The 18,151-nt window shown below is 39.1% G+C and overlaps 1 protein-coding gene and 1 pseudogene across 1 annotated transcript in view; one reads left to right on the top strand and one right to left on the bottom strand.

Moving 5' to 3' along the window:
- Positions 1-18,151, bottom strand: part of CFAP299 (cilia and flagella associated protein 299) — a 650,508-nt gene that overhangs the window by 595,510 nt on the left and 36,847 nt on the right. The window lies entirely within an intron of this gene.
- On the top strand, positions 863-2,993 carry LOC126955440 (zinc finger protein 341-like; annotated as a pseudogene).

Genomic DNA, 18,151 nt, shown 5'->3' with positions numbered 1-18,151 from the left:
CACTTTCTTAACCTTCTGTGCCTCAATTTCAACATCCATGAAATGTGTTTAAAGAATTAAATAAGTAAATGCTTATAAAAGGATTTTAGTACTGCCTGAATATTTGAATGTGCTCAATAAGGTTAGTTATTTTTATTATCAGTTAAGCAATAAAGGCACAAAGTAACACCTCGAATGAACTCAGCCAATGTGGTATCAGAATATGAGTCATTCAGTTATTTTGTTTTCTCGGTGACAGAATCAAGCCTTTGTCCTCAAATAAACATTTCAGCTAAAGAGTTATCACTCTACTTATCCCTGTTGCCCTGATGCAACTAAAACAAAATATATTCAATTTGTTATTCACTCCTCAAATGCCATTCAATTTCTGCTCTGGTCTTTGGTCACTCTAAGCACAGGTCTCTTGCTTGGACTACAATGTTCAACAGCTGGGAATTGCCTTAATTTTTAGTTTCCCAGGTGTAGGATCAGAACTATGATAATGGAGTGTGTTTTAATAAATCCTTAGACTCTTAAAATGGGACTTATGAAAGACTAACTCAAACCCGGAGATGGAATAATTTGGGTTGTAGGGTGATCAGAAAGTGAAGCTCTAAAGAGAAAAAATTGAATGATTAACAGATAATACTGGGTAGAAAATCCAAAAGACAATCCAGATAAATTATTATCTAACCCAAGCCAGCAGTGAATAATAAAGATAATAAATGATCCAGTTGAGCTTATCCCAGGCATAAAAGGAGGATTTCATGTTAGAAATTTCTTAAATGTCTTTCAACATTTGATAAAGAAGAAATGGTAAGATCATCTGTCTTATTAAAGAGCATATAAAAAGAAACTTTCCATGTTAAACACACACAAATACATGTTTGTCATTTCAACCTTCACATCCCTGGACCAGCCTATGCCCTAGGGCCCCCGACCTGTGTAGAGCAGCCTGAACATACATTCTGTGCCCAGCTACCTCACCCAGCCTCCACCCCCTCCTCTGCCTCCTCCACCACTGCCCCCACCGCCACCACCTCAGCCCTGGATACCTCCACCCCAGGGCCTGGGCCCCTCTGCACATCCCAATCCTGGTAGGAATGGTGCAGTGAAGGTGTACAGTGCTACTGCACCTGTAGCTGGGAGTGGAACGGTGGAGATCCAGGTGCTGGGGATGCAGACCTACCCACTCCTGGAGGTGCCAAACCAGTGTGTGGAGGCTCCAGTATACCCCTGCAGCGTACAGCCCTGGCAAACAGGGATTCAAACCCAAAGGACCAAACCCTGCCGCCCCATGACCAGCACCACCGGGGGCACTGTGGTCACCTTTGACTCTCCACCAATACTGAAGACCCCATGGGCTAAAGGTGCCAGGGGACTCCCGGAAGCTGCAGAGAAGCCAAAGTCTCAGAAACTCAAGTGCCCATACTGTGACAAGTCATTCATCAAAAACTTCGACCTGTAGCAGCACATCTGAAGCCACACCCATGAGACGCCCTTCCAATGAATTGCATGTGGCCCTGCCTTTGCCCAGAAGTCTAATGTTAGGAAACACAGGCAGACCCACAAGGTATGGCCTCCAGGACACAGTGGCGGCACCATGTCTGGAAACTCTGTGACCCTACAGGTCTTGGCCCTGAACCTCAGTAGGCAGGAGGATGAGGAAAATACAGGGTTGGGCCAGCCCCTGCGGAGCGCGCCACAGCCCCAGGCCTTGCCCACAGCCGGCAAGGACGAGGGGGCCAAGCCGGAACCCAAGCATGTAGTCCTCACCTACAGCTCCTACTTGTGCCAGTTCTGCCCCAGCAAGTTCAGCACCTATTTCCAGCTCAAGTCTCACATGACCCAGCATAGGAACAAGCAGGTGTACAAGTATGTGGTCAAAAGCTGTTTCCCAAAGTTCAACACATTTCAGGAGCACATCAAGAGCCACCAGGAGGAGCTGAGTTACCCCTGCCACCTCTGCGGCAAGGACTTCCCCTCGTTGTACCACCTGGGCGTGCACCAGTACTCCCACAGCCTCCTGCCACAGCACAGCCCCAAGAGGGACAGCGCCATTGACAAGTGTGTCAAATGTATCATCAAATACCCACCACAGAGGCCCTGGAGCATCACCTGCAGACCGCCACCCACAACTTCCCCTGCCTACACTGCGAGAAGGTGTTTCCTTGTGAACGCTACCTGCAGCGTCATCTGCTCACCCACAGCAGCGGGGGCAGGTTCAAGCGCCAGGTGTGGAAGAAGTCCTCCCGGCAGGAGCATTACCTCAGACTACGCTCACATCCACTCAGGCGAGAAGCCCTACAAATGCTCAGTGTGCGAGTCTGCATTCAACTGCAAGGACAAACTGAAGAGACACATGTTGATCCACCAGCCTTTCAAGAAATGCAAATACCCTTTATCGACGCACACAGGCTGCGGTAAGGAGTTCAACCGGCCGGACTAGCTGAAGGCCCACATCCTCTCCCACTCCGGCATGAAGCTCCACAAATGTGCCCTGTGCAGCAAGTCCTTCAGCCGCTGTGCCCACCTCTCCGAGCACCAGCGCGCCCACACGGGCAACTACAAGTTCCGCTGGGCTGGCTGCGCCAAGGACTTTTTGCTCCATAAATACCTCAAAAATCGCCGCTGTCGTCTCAGCCACCAAAAGGACAAAGACCTGCAAACCCGGCGCCCCACCCGCCCCCCAGAGAAGGGCAGCCCCGCGCAGTGGCGGCAGTGGTGGGCGCAAGGTGGTGACCCCCTTGCCTGACCCGCTGGGGCTGGAGGAGCTGAAGGACGCAAGGGCTGGCCTGGTGCCCGAGACGGTCCCAGGCAAGGCGCCCTTTGCAGAGCCGGACGCAGTGCTGTCCATTGTCGTGGGTGGTGTGGTGGGTGCGGAACCTGAGCTGGTGGTACCTGGACACGCTCAGGGGCTGGGCTCCAACCTGGCTCTGGCGGAGCTGCAGGCCGGGACCAAGGGCCCATGTGCCATGCTCGCTGTGCCCGTCTATATCCAGGCCTCAGAGTGACGGACCTGGGGTGTCCATTTCCGGGGCAGGCCTGATGCTCATGTTTGGGTCCAGGTTCCCTGGGGGCAGACTGGAGATCCTTCCCGGTGGAAGCGAGCCATCGAGTCACTGGCAGAAATCCTTCTGAATGTCATTCATAAGCCTTGGCCCATGGCCGCCTTCCTGTGTCCCCTCTCCTGCTGGAAAGCCCTGCAACATTCTGGGGTCAGGGGGCAGGGCCGCCCACAGTTCCTGGGCAGAGCCATGGCAACAGAGAAATGGCTGAAGCCTCAGCAGCCCAGCATCCTGCTGGTCTAGGCTGGTAGTTGGGCCCCCTGGAAGAGAAGACAGGGCAGTCCTGCCCACTCTGCCTCCAGGCTGCCCCTGGGTGGGCTCCAGTCAGCTGCTCTTCAGGAGGCCTGCCATAAACTCTTTGGAGTTTATCTGTTGAACCTTTTCAGACAGTTCTCCACAGCGTCCTCCAACAGCTCTGTGATGTAGGCTTTTAGGAGGCACTCAAGTGTCACAGCTAGCTATGAGACAGATCTGGCTTCAAATCCAAGAGTTGTCAAGCATTTGCTGTGTGACTTTGGGCAAGTCACTTCACCTCTCTGAGCCCCGTGTTCCTTATCTGTACCATGGGGCTTACAATACTACTACCTCATAGGGGTGTCCTGGGATCCAGTTTGATGAAATATGCCAGGGGCTTAATAAATGTTGTCGAAAGAGAGAGAGAGAGAGAGAGAGAGAGAGAGAAAGAAAGAATATGTGTAATTCATATTTCTGTATAAATGTAATCACAATTTTTTTCTAGAAAAGCACATGTTTAAATAAATGTATGAAAACAATAAAACAAAAGAAAATAAATATTCTGGAGTAGTTGTATGTGGATAAAAAGAAATGTAATTGGAAATGGAGATGAAAATGGTTGCCAGAGATTGGAGAGGGATGGGGAATGAGATATTGGTCAAGGATACAAAGTTTCAGTCACACAGAAGGAATAAGTTCTCAAGATGTATGGCACAGCATGGTGGCTTCATTAATAATGAAGTGTAGTATACTCAAAAATTGCTGAAAGAGTGTATATTAATTGTTCTCATCATAAACAATAATAGGGATGTGAGATGATGGGTATGTAATAGCTTAAGTTAATCATTCCACAATGTATACGTATATCAGAACATCACTTTTTATACCCTAAATATATATAATTTTTCAAATGAATGTAAGCAAATTAAATACATACATATATATATAATTTTTCATGTGTTGATTTAAATAAATAAATAAATGGGGGATAAAGAGGGAAAACATTTTAAAATAAAATTTAATTAAAAAAGAACCCAGCAGGGACTCAGGGTAATAATGCTATAGAATGAGGAGCACATTTACTCAACTCTATGTTCCTAAGGTGCTTAAACTAAAAAGGGAGTGGGAAGGGGGAGTTGATATCAACTTTGCTTCCTGAAACAAATACAATGAATCCTTCAAAATTCTTGGTTCATGTACTAATTTTTCAGACAATTTCCTTCCTCCCTTCAATTTACCTCTCCTAAGTCATGCATGAAACTCTTTATCCTATTTGATCATTAGATAGGTGTTTTTCCTCTCATTCTCTGAAATAGATACTACAGCAAGTCTATTTCTTTCTAGCTTACCCCAGCTCCCAGGAGATCACAAGTAGTTAACAATGTAGACAAAATAAGTTCTTTACGTCAACGATATAACTTGAGAGTTTCATTCAAAAATTACAAGTGAAACATTACTAACTTAAAGCCAGACTCTTCATAAACTCAAGATTGGCTTCCTAATAGCAATGTTATTCAAAATATTTATGAGTAATATAGAAACTACTAAATAATTTTGTTTTTAATTCTCAGCATAGTCCTCACCAGAAAAAATAAAAGTATATGTCCCTATGCCTACCAATCATATTTTACATTATATGAGTTAAAAGTTCTGATCCTCTGGTTAGTAGAAAATATGAGCAATTAGGTAGTAGAACAGATTCACATCTTTGATGTATTTGTGTGCGTTTGTAGGGACAGCAGGAGATTGTAAGGAATGGCTAAAGGAAGATGTAAAAAATGAAAAGAATCCTGGGAGGAAGAATGAGTCTTATCTAAGTAAAACATTTTGAATGAAAGTAAAAGCCAAGCAGATTCAATGGTGTCTTAAGCCTTGTAACTAACTATATTATAGAAACCTTGCTAAAATCTTCTACCATGTTATATTGAATGTCTCATCAGAGCCCAATCAAGTGGACGTCGAAAACAGCACAAAACAATATTAATTCTTGAAAATCAGTGTCTTCTGAAATTCTGATGAGGGAAAGATAACAACAACAACAAGAAAAGTAAAACAGATAAAACCATTTGAATGAACAAAAGCACAAAGAGCAGTGTCTCTGATGGCTAATGTCAACTTAAGACAATTGTTTAATATAGTTGCTTAGCAAATAATAATGAAAGATACATTTTGATAAATAAAATTAGAAAATTTGATAGGGTCTTTAAGTGGAAAGCTGCTTTTTTCTTAAACAGCAAGGAAGGTAATCCAAGACTATTGTGATAACATCAAGACTATCACAATCAAACATTACAAAATTTATTATTGATCCTACAGGTCAAAACAGAGTTGCTCTTTTTCTGTAAAACTTGGTATTTTATTATCTATTAAAATGCTGATGGAAATTATTATTCACTCTGTCATGCTAGGTTCTCACTATACGATTCCTTGAAAGAAAAATTAATCTTAGATGTTACAGTCAGAAATATCTATGCTTCACCTGCTCAATGACTTTCTTGTTCTGAGTGGATACTGAATTACGTGATGTAAATATTTTTCTTTCTTTTTTTATTTTTAAACTTTTATTTTATATTCTGGGGTACACGTGCCTGTTTGTTCCATAAGTAAACTTATATCACGGGGTTTTAATACACAGATTATTCTTAGTCACCCAGGTACTAAGCTTAGTATCCAATAGCTATTTTGTTATTGTTGTTCCTCTTCCTCCTCCCACCCTCTACCCTCAAGTAGGCCCTAGTGTCTGTCATTCCCCTCTTTGTGTCTGTGTGTTCTGATTATTTAGCTCCCACTTATAAGTGAGAACATACAATATTTGGTTTTCTATTGCTGCATTAGTTTGCTAACGATAATGCCCTCCATATCCATTTATGTCCCTGCAAAGGATATAATCCAATTCCTTTTTATGGCTGCATAGTATTCTGTGATGTATATGTACCACATTTTCTTTATCCAGTTTGTCATTGATGGGCATTTAAGTTGATTCTATATTTTTACAATTGTGAATAGTGCTGCAGTGAACATACATGTGTAAGTGTTTTTATGATAAAATGATTTATATTCCTTTGGGAATATAAATATAAACCCAGTAATGGGATTGCTGGGTCAGATGGTAGTTCTGTTTTTAGCTTGTTGAGGAATTGCCACGTGGCGTTCCACAATGGTTGAACTAATTTGCAGTGCCCCCCAACAGTGTGTAAGTGTTCCCTTTTGTCCACACCCTGTTATTTTTTGTCGTTTTAGTGATAGCCATTCTGACTTACATGAGATATTCTCATTTGTGGTTTTGATTTGCATTTCTCTAAGGATTAGTGATACAAGCATTTTTTCATATCCTTGTTGGCTGCATGTATGTCTTCTTTTGTAAAGTGTCTGTTCATGTCCTTTGCCCACTTTTTAATGGGATTGTTTGTTTCTTCCTTGTAAATTTGTTTAAGTTCCTTATAGATACTGGATAGTAGACCTTTGTCAGATGCATAGTTTTCAAAAATTTTCTCCAAATCTGTAGATTGTCTGCTTACTCTATTGATAGTTTCTTTTGTTATGCAGAAACACTGTAGTTAATTAGGTCTCATTTGTCAGTTTTTGCTTTCATTGCAATTGTTTCTGACTGACAAGCAGTTTTGCTTTCATTGCAATTGCTTTCTTCATCATGAAATATTTGCCCATTTCTATATCCAGAATGGTGTTTCCCAGGTTGTCTTCCAGAGTTTTTATAGGTTTTGGTTTTACATTCAAGCCTTTAATCCATCTTGAGGCGATTTTTGAATATGGGGTGACGAACCAGTCCAGTTTCAATCTGTTGCATATGGCTAGCTTATTTTTCTCTTTTAAATCTGGCACACATTTTGAACACTAGCCTCAACCTCAGCTTCACTCCATTTCTTCAACCTTTTCTTTCTGTCCATCTTTTAAAATCTTTTTGTTATAAGATATACACATTTCCCTTGTTAATTGCCTCAAATTCTTCTGTAGGAATGCAGACTATAGATAGCTGATAGAAGGAAGGAAGACAGTAGAAGGAAAAAGGAACAGGAGGAAGGAAATGTTTTGAAACGATTTCCCAGAAGCATAATCAGGCAGCAGATCATAAAGAACTATGAAGGATGTTCAGACTGAACAACCGGGTAAGGCATTGCAACAAAACAAGTCAATTGGTTTGACTCGATTAGCAATTTATAAGAATAATTTTAAAAATGTATATTTTAAGAGTAATTATAAATAAAAGAATCAGCAAGAGTCCATTTTTCATTACCAATTAGAATTTTTCATCAAGGAGATTTTGAAGATACTCTAAAATATAAAATCTGTAGGGTCAAAAAGATTGTATTATCATAATAAAAATGGCATTTTGGCATGGGAAGTAGAATTCAGCAAAAGAAAAATAATGAGCTATTTTAAAAGGCATTTTGTTATTGGTTTGACAAAAAATAACAATAAGAAGTAGATATGGAGCTAAAAGCCCAGAAGAACAGACATGCTTGAACATCTGACCGAAGTTAATAGAAGACGTAAAAGTGTGTGACATATTAAAGTAGTGGAATATAAAAGAGGTGTAAATGAGAGAAATGTCATTTGGGAGAGATCCAAATTAGTGAGAGAAAAGGAAATGGTAAAACAATTATACTAGATATTAAAACATCTAGAAGACAAATAAGAGGCTACAAAGTAATAAAGGTCAAAGAAAGGGAACATTTTAAGAAATGCATAAACTCTCATTAAAAGCAGTAGCAGAGGCCAAGTAAAGTGGAACAAAATCTTAGAAGAGAACTTTTTGCTTACAAAGAGATTGTAGATGATTACTGAATGCATAAATAAAATTTAAGCAGATAGCTAAAGTAAGAACAAAAATGAGGCCAGGCATGGTGGCTCACACCTGTAATCTCAGCACTTTGGGAGACCAAGGTGGGTGGATCACCTGAGGTCAGCAATTTGAGACCAGCCTGGCCAACAGGGTGAAACTTTGTCTCTATTAAAAATACAAAAAATTAGCCAGGTGTGATGGCATGCTTCTGTAACCCCAGCTATTCGGGAGGCTGAGGCACGAGAATCACTTGAACCCAGGAGGTGGAGGTTGCAGTGAGCCAAGATCATGCCACTGCACTCCAGTCTGTGCAACAGAGCGAGACTCCATTACAAAAAAAAAAAAAAAAAAAAAAAAAAAAAAATTTGAGAATCTAAATAATATTCTGAAGAAAATGGTCAAAATTTTTTTAAATGTGATTTTATTTGCTCTTTAATCACTAGCAAGCTGTCACCAATATTGGATTTTGTCTATATAGTTTTCTCTGTAAATTTATTTTAAGCTTTGTAAATTTATTTTAGGCTCAAAGAGGCTAGGATGGAAAAAATATCATGCAAATACTGTTTAAAAGAAAGCTTGAGTGTCTACATAAATATCAGAAAAATCTTGCCAAGAATGAAGATGATACTGAACAATGATATAGCTCAATTTTGTTTCAAGAAGAAATAAAAAATCATGAAGTATATGTATCTAACATCAGAATATCAAAATACACAAATCAAAAAGATAATATTTTAAAAGATACAGATAAACCTGTAATTATAGTTGGACATAATGACATTCATCTCTAAGTAATAGCTAGAATAAGTAGACAGGAAATCAGTAAGGATACACAAGGCCTGAACAACACAATCAAGCAACTTGGCTTAATTGCCATTCTAAAAATAGAACAGCAATTCTAAAAATACACCTACAAGACGGAATACACATTCAAGTGAACCTGTAACATCAACTAAGATAGACCATATACTGGGAGATAAAGTAAATGTCAATAAATGTAAAAAGAATTAAATCATAAAGAATATAAAACACTCTCCTTCCATAATAGAATTTAACTACAAATTAATATCAAAATGACATTTTGAAAAATTTTCTAACATTTAGAAGTTAAACAACATACTTCAAGAGTTATAAAGGAAATTATAAAGTCCTTTGAATTGAGTGAAAATTAAAATAAACATAGAAATGAAAATAAAAACAAACATCAAACATCAAAATTTGTGAAATCCAACTAAATCAGTGCATAGAGGAAAACATATGGAATTTCAAGTTTATATAGCAGAAGAATAGTTTAAAATCAATAAACTAATATTCTACATTAAAGCACTAGAAAACAAAAACAAATTAATCACAATGCAACTAGGAAGAAATAATAAAAATAAGAGCAGAAATCAATAAAATAGAAAACAACAAAATAGTAGAGAAAACAATTCATGTTAAAAAGCTGGTTCTTTAAAAAGATCATTAAAACTGATAGTTAGATTAAAAATGACCTAGTAATATCAGGGATAAAAAATGAATATCCCTACAGATTTTACTAGATATATTAAAATGATAACAAGAGATTAAGAATGACTTTATGCCTATAGATTGATTAGGTGAAATGAACGAATACCTTGAACAATACAAACTACAAACATATTTAGAAAGAAAGAAAGAACCTGATATTCCCTATTATCTATTTTAAAAATAGAGTTTGTAGTTATCATCCTTCTCTTAAAGAAAACTCCAGTGGTAGAAGGCTTCACTGGTGAACTCTACCAAACAATTAAGGAAGAAATAATATCAACTCTACAAATTACCAAAAAGTTAGAAGAGTAAGTAAAACATCCTAAATTATTTCTGAAGTCAGAATTACCCTGAAACAAAATCAGAAAAGGCCTTACAAAAAGACTAAAGACAAATACATAAAATAATGAAAAAAATAAACAGAACATCAAAATATTAATTACTTAATTCAGTGGATGTAAAAATTCTCAACAAAATAGTGCAAACTTAATCCAACATTACATACACAACATGAGCAAACTGGGTTTCTCCCAGGAATGCAAGATTGGTTAAACCTTTGAAAAATCAATCAATGTAAATCACTTTATCAAAAAACTGAAAGTAAAGAACCTGAAAAACCATAAGATTATTTCAATAAACAGAAAAATATCATCTAACAAAATTTAACATCCATTTATATCAAATACTCTTGGTAAACTAGGACTACTAGGAGACATCCTCAAACTGATAAAGAGTATCTACAAAAAAACCCCACTAGAGCTAACATATTTAATAATGGGAATGCCTTCTTAAAATTGAGAAAAAAACAATAATATCCCCTTCTCTACTTCTATTACACATTATCTTGGAGGTTTTATGCAGTGCATTAAAGAATGAAAAATAAATAATAATAATAAAAGTATACAAATTAGATATAGAGAAATAAAAGGTTTAATTTATGATCTTCTGCATACAAAATCACACAAAAAGTAGCCAGTAGAACTGATAAGTTTAAGAAAGTTGCATGATGCAAGGTTAACAGAGAAAAATCTATTTTATTTCTATATACTATCAATAATCAATTAAAAATTCTATTTACAAGAGCATTAAAAAATGAAATTTCTAGGGACAGACATAACAAAATATTTACAAGATACTGAAAGTTACTGATATGATTTGGCTGTGCCCCCACCCAAATCTCAACTTGAATTGTATCTCCCAGAATTCCCAGGTGTTGTGGGAGGGACCCCAGGGGACGTAATTGAATCATGCTATTCTTGTGATAGTGAGTAAGTCTCATGAGATCTGTTGGGTTTATCACGGGTTTCCACTTTTGCTTCGTCCTCAGTATTGTCTTGCCACTGCCATGTGAGAAGTGCCTTTCATCTCCCAACATAATTCTGAGGCCTCCCCAGCCATGTGAAACTGTAAGTCCAATTAAACCTCTTTTTCTTCCCAGTCTCAAGTATGTCTTTGTTAGCAGCATGAAAACAGATCAATACAGCTACAAAACATTGATGATAGAAATAAATAAAACCCAAATAAATGAAGAGATTTACAGCATTCATAGATCAGAAGACTCAATATGTTAAGATGTAATTCTCTCTAAATTGATACCTGTTTTAGCAAAATCCTAGCAGGCTTATTTGTAGGAATCAACAAGGTGATTTCTACAAATTTAGGTGATTCTAAACTTCAAATGGAAAAGCAAAGGAACCAGAATTTTAAGCAATTAATAAAAAAAAGTTTGAGGACTCATGTTACCTGATTTTAAAACTTAAAGGCAATGTGATGTTGGCATAAAGATAGACATATAAATCAGTGGAATAGAATAGAAATCCACAAAAAATAGACAGGTACATATACAGTCAAAGAATTTTCAACAAAAGTACCTAAAAAATTCAATAGAAAAAGAATAGTCTTTTCAATAAATAGTGCTGAAACAATTGGATATTTAAATTAGAAAATAAAAAGCGTTCCTATTTCTCCACATCCTCTCCAGCACCTGTTGTTTCCTGACTTTTTAATGATTGCCATTCTAACTGGTGTGAGATGGTATCTCATTGTGGTTTTGATTTGCATTTCTCTGATGGCCAGTGATGATGAGCATTTTTTCATGTGTCTGTTGGCTGTATGAATGTCTTCTTTTGAGAAATGTCTGTTCATGTCCTTTGCCCACTTTTTGATGGGGTTGTTTGTTTTTTTCTTGTAAATTTGTTTGAGTTCTTTGTAGGTTCTGGATATTAGCCCTTTGTCAGATGAGTAGATTGCAAAAATTTTTTCCCATTCTGTAGGTTGCCTGTTCACTCTGATGGTAGTGTCTTTTGCTGTGCAGAAGCTCTTTAGTTTAATGAGATCCCATTTGTCAATTTTGGCTTTTGCTGCCGTTGCTTTTGGTGTTTTAGACATGAAATCTTTGCCCATGCCTATGTCCTGAATGGTACTACCTAGGTTTTCCTCTAGGATTTTTATGGTATTAGGTCTAACATTTAAGTCTCTAATCCATCTTGAATTAATTTTTGTATAAGGAGTAAGGAAAGGGTCCATTTTCAGCTTTCTACTTATGGCTAGCCAATTTTCCCAGCACCATTTATTAAATAGGGAATCCTTTCCCCATTTCTTGTTTCTCTCAGGTTTGTCAAAGATCAAATGGCTGTAGATGTGTGGTATTATTTCTGAGGACTCTGTTCTGTTCCATTGGTCTATATCTCTGTTTTGGTACCAGTACCATGCTGTTTTGGTTACTGTAGCCTTGTAGTATAGTTTGAAGTCAGGTAGCGTGATGCCTCCAGCTTTGTTCTTTTGACTTAGGATTGTCTTGGAGATGCGGGCTCTTTTTTGGTTCCATATGAACTTTAAAGCAGTTTTTCCCAATTCTGTGAAGAAACTCATTGGTAGCTTGATGGGGATGGCATTGAATCTATAAATAACCTTGGGCAGTATGGCCATTTTCACGATATTGATTCTTCCTATCCATGAGCATGGTACGTTCTTCCATTTGTTTGTGTCCTCTTTTATTTCACTGAGCAGTGGTTTGTAGTTCTCCTTGGGATTGTAAACTAGTTCAACCATTATGGAAAACAGTATGGCGATTCCTCAAGGATCTAGAACTAGATGTACCATATGACCCAGCCATCCCATTACTGGGTATATACCCAAAGGATTATAAATTATGCTGCTATAAAGACACATGCACACGTATGTTTATTGCAGCACTATTCACAATAGCAAAGACTTGGAATCAACCCAAATGTCCATCAGTGACAGATTGGATAAAGAAAATGTGGCACATATACACCATGGAATACTATGCAGCCATAAAAAAGGATGAGTTTGAGTCCTTTGTAGGGACTTGGATGCAGCTGGAATCCATCATTCTTAGCAAACTATCACAAGAACAGAAAACCAAACACCGCATGTTCTCACTCATAGGTGGGAACTGAACAATGAGATCACTCGAACTCAGGAAGGGGAACATCACACACCGGGGCCTATCATGGGGAGGGGGGAGGGGGGAGGGATTGCATTGGGAGTTATACCTGATGTAAATGACGAGTTGATGGGTGCAGCACAGCAACATGGCACAAGTATACATATGTAACAAACCTGCACGTTATGCACATGTACCCTACAACTTAAAGTATAATAATAATAAATAAATTTAAAAAAAAAAATTAAAAAAAAAAAAAAAGAAAAGAAAAAGCCTTGACCCTTACCTAACAAAATTTACAAAATTAGTTTAAAGTAAATTATTAATGCAAACTTAAATGTGAAACCTAGAACTCTAAAGTTTTAAGAGACAATATAGGAAAGATACCTGTAACTAGGAATTCAAATAATTCTTACACAGGACATGAAGAAATACACACATGCATGAATCATAAAGAAAAACTGATAAACTGGGGTTTATCAAAATTTAAATCCACTCTTCAAAACACACTTTTTTAAATTAACTTTAAGTTCTAGGGCACATGTGTACAATGTGCAGGTTTGTTACATATGTATACATCTGCCATGTTGGTGTGCCCCACCTATTAACTCATCATTTACATTAGGTATATCTCCTAATGCTATACCCCCTGGCTCCCTCCACCCCATGACAGGCCCCAGTATGTGAAGTTCCCCATCCTGTGTCCAAGTGTTCTCATTGTTCAATTCCCACCTATGAGTGAGAATATGTGGTGTTTGGTTTCCAGTCCTTGTGATAGTTTGCTCAGAATGATGACTTCCAGCTGCATCCATGTCCCTACAAATGACATGAACTCATCCTTTTTTATGGCTGCAGAGTATTCCACAGTTTATATGTGCCACATTTTCTTAATCCAGTCTATCATTGATGGACATTTGGGTTGGTTCCAAGTCTTTGCTATTGGGAATAGTGCCACACAAAAGACACTATTAAATAAAAAGACAAGGTACAGATGTTGAAAAAGTATTGGCAAGACTCATATCTGATGAAAAAGTTGTAACTGGAATATATAAAGAACACTTAAAATCAATAAAACATTTCACCAAAGAAGAGATATGGGTGGAAAATAAGCACATAAAAAGATGCTCACTTTGGGAGGCCGAGGCGGGTGTATCGCCTGAGGTTAGGAGTTCAAGACCAGCCTGGCCAACGTGGTTAAACCCTGTATCTACTAAAAATACAAAAATTAGTCAGGTGTGGTGGCGGGCACCTGTAATTCCAGCTACTCAGGAGGTTGAGGCAGGAGGATCATTTGAACCTGGGAAGCAGAGGTTGCAGTGAGCCGAAATCATGCCATTGCATTGTCACCTGGGTGAAAACAGTGAAACTCCATGTCAACAAAAAAGAAGAAAAAAGATGTTTAGCATCATTAGTCATTAGGGAAATACACCTGCTATACTGGCTAAATTTTTTCAACTGTCAATACCATGTGTTCTTAAAGACGTGGACCACTGGCACTCTAATACCTTGCTAAGGAGAGAGTAAACTGATACAGATACTTTACAAACAATTTAACAGTATCTTATAAAATTAAACATACAGCTGCCACATGAATCCGTAATCATATTCCTGGGTATATACTTAAGATATATGAAAATATATTTCCTTAAAAAGACCTTTGTAAAATATTTATAGGAAGTTTATTTGGAAAAAACTAGAAATAACCTAATTATCCATCGACAGGAAAACAGATAAGTATACAAACTATTATCCAACTAGAAAATGCAATATTACTCAATAAAAAAGCAAACTTATCATTCATGCAACCATATAGAAAAGCCTCAAAAGCTTTATGATTAGTGAGAAAAAGACAACATAATTTATGATTGCATTCATATGACATTCTAAAAAGAAGGAAAACTATAGGGACAGAAATCATATGGCTGGTTTGTCATGGGCTACAAAGAATACAGTAAATGCAAACAGGCATGAGGAAACTTTTTGTGGTAATGAAAATGTTATCCTGATTGTGGTGAGAGTGATACTACTGTATACACTACTGTATACATTTGTCAGAACTCATTGAATTAAGCACTTTAAAAATCAATACATCTAACTTTCAAAATTGAATTATAAAAGATAACGGATGTGCATCCTAGCTAGGAGTAGTAGAGTCAGCTGACAGCTTCTGGTTCTTAATTCTTTCTTTGTCAGCCTCAGCAATTGAGCTCATGATATACTGTTTTCTGGGTGGCCCACACAAAGCACTGAGGAAACTGGAGGTTCGAGAACCTAACCATTTCCACCAAATGTGGAGCCCCTCTAGGAGGCAATCTTTGCTTTTCATTCCCTTCATTAGTTTGAAAGAGACTTTGCTCATGGGCATTAAGGTCTAAAAGCTGCCCTTGTTCAACCTTGCCTCCACATTTTTCCTTTTATGTTTAATGCTTCTCAATTAACGTTTTGAATTCTTAACTTCATTTCAGAGAGGCTAGTCTGTGACAGATTGCATGTGGATCAGCCTGAAACAGCAAGATGAGGCTTGAGGATTGGATCATTCACCATGAGTTCTCTGGTAATGAGGTTCACATCCTCAGCCACATCCCTGGAGCGAAGTCATGTGCAGATAGGCCCAACTCAAGGTGTGGTCCAGTTGTTAAAAGATTCAGATGTGGTAAGCTAGGATGCCATTCCATTGAAGGGGAATGCCCTAGCCAATAGGATGTTTCAGGCATTCAAAATGTGTGTGAGAGTAATGAATATATGAACAATGGAAGTAGTTGTTAATTACATTGATGCCCTATGGGTTAATAATGCAAAAGTTAATGGCCTTAATTACTGGGTATCCTTTGAGCTCTTCTATGGACCATGATCTTCTGGTGACTATTCTGGTTTCACACAATATGTACCTTCCAGCATTGCCATTTTCCTGAGTCTTTTAATCTCTTCCTCAAAAGTCTCTCTCTGCAATTTAGGTCTTTGAACTGCACTTGGTGTGGGCCATTGCTTGTTCCAGGTTTCTTGGAGCCACTCTAGCACTGAATTTGCCAGAGTCTCTTTACTAGCTTACAAGGAAGCCCTCATTTCATGAAGTGGGCAAGGCAAATAAGATGTAATGAGGTCCACATCCCTGGCCACATCCCCGCAGTTAAGTCATATGCAAACAGGCCCAGGACAAAGTCATATGCAAACATATAAAAGATTCATATGCTTTAAGCTGGGATGCCATGCCACTGAAGGGTAATTCCCTAGCCAATAAGATATTTCAGGCATTCAAAGTCTCAAGAGGCACAGAGACTATTTGCCAGCTTACAAAGAAGCCTTCATTTCATGCAGTGGGCAAGCAGAATAAGATGAAGATCAAACCAGGATTTGACTGTCACAGTGACTAAGTTCCAAAGGCAGTCAAATGTTCAGCGGGGGCAAGTATGTTACACCAAAATCAGAGCTCTGATTAGGAAAATCTCAGCTCCTGAAACATGAGATAGGGACAACTGAGTAGATGTCTTTGAAAAATTTGACCTTCCCAGGTCTCTAAATCTTCTGAGCCTAAAGAAGGAGCCCATTGCTCTTCAATGAGAGCTAGCAAACCCCCACCACCAGCAGCAGCAATGTAAGAAGAAAATAGAGGCCTTTCTCCCACATAAAAGCAGGTGTGTGCCTCAGGAGATATCCCCAGTTCCCTTATCAGAGTTACACTTCTGGCCACCCGGCCGATAATATGGTCAAGTCACAGATAGGGACATGGTAGGTCTGATAAGAAAAAAAGGAATATTATCCCAAATAGACTGCAAGACCTAGGACTTGTCCCAACGAGACTAGAGGGACTTATTGGGCTAGATTCTGGGGATTCTAGGTCAGAGAAAGCAGAAATAAGCCTAAATAAGTCAGAGTTTATTGACAGGACACTTTCTCAGAACACAGGGCATTGTATTCTGGTAAGGACCCCAGAAGATGGTGCAAACTCTGCTAGCGTGACTCCAAGAAACCTGGAACAAGCAATGGCCTACACTGAGTGCAGTTCAAAGGCCTAAATTTCAGAGAGAGACTTTTGAGGAAGAGATTAAAAGGCTCAGGAAAATGGCAATCCTAGAAGAAACATATTGTGTGAGACCAGAAAACCCACCAGAAGATCATGGTCTATAGAGGAACCCAGAAGATAGCCAGTCATTAACAGCATAAAAAATGTGCTGGTTACCGAAGCAACAGAATCATTAAGAAGTTCAGCGGTGGCTCTCCAATGCATTCCAGGGCTGAATGCAGAAAAGCCCTGTTGCATACCTAGGCTACCTAAGCACAATGGGTATAATAGTACCTTGATGCAAGAGAAGCTTCAGTGTGGTGTTAGGACTGCAAGTGCACAGACTGCAAACATTGAGGCTTGGGAACCTCTACTCAGATTTCAGAGCATATATGAAAAAACCTGGATGTCCAGGCAAAAGCCTGCTGCAGGGGCGGAACCCTCACAGAGAACCTCTTCTAGGGCAGTAAGGAAGGGAAATGTGGAGTTAGAGCTCTCACACAGAGGCCCCACTGGGGTGCTGCCTAGTGGAGCTGTATGAAGAGGGCTACCATCCTCCAGACCTCAGAATGGTAGAGCCACCCAAAGTTGCACCTTGCGCCTGGAAAAGCCACAGGCACTCAACGCCAGCATGTGAGAGCAGCTGCCGGGGTGAATCTGCAAAGCCACAGGGGTAGAGTTGCTCAAAGCCTTGGGAGCCCCCCTTGCATCAGCATGCCCTGGATATAAACTTGGAGTCAGGGGAGATTATTTTGGAGCTTTAGGGTTTAATGACTGCCCTGCTGGGTTTCAGACTTGCATGGGGCCTGTAGCCCCTTTCTTTTGGCCAATTTCTCCCTTTTGGAACAAGAGTATTTACCTAATGCCTATCCCCCATTGTATCCTGGAAGTGACTAACTTGTTTTTGATTTTACAGGCTCATAGGCAGAAGGGACTAGCCTTGTTTCAGATGAAACTTTGGACTGTGGACTTTTGCGTTAATGGGGAATGAGTTAAGACTTTGGGGGACTATTGGGAAGGCATGATTGTATTTTGCAATGTGAGAGGGACATGAGATTTGGGGAGCCCAGGGACAGAACAATATGGTTTGAATCTGTGTTCCCACCAAATCTTATGTCAAATTGTAATCCCCAGTGCTGAAAGTGGGGCCT

The sequence above is a fragment of the Macaca thibetana genome, chromosome 5 (assembly GCF_024542745.1).
Source record: "Macaca thibetana thibetana isolate TM-01 chromosome 5, ASM2454274v1, whole genome shotgun sequence".
In the NCBI taxonomy this organism is placed as follows: Eukaryota; Metazoa; Chordata; class Mammalia; order Primates; family Cercopithecidae; genus Macaca; species Macaca thibetana.
The sequence above is the reverse complement of the archived record's forward strand: the minus strand, read 5'-3'. Positions and strand labels throughout refer to the sequence as shown.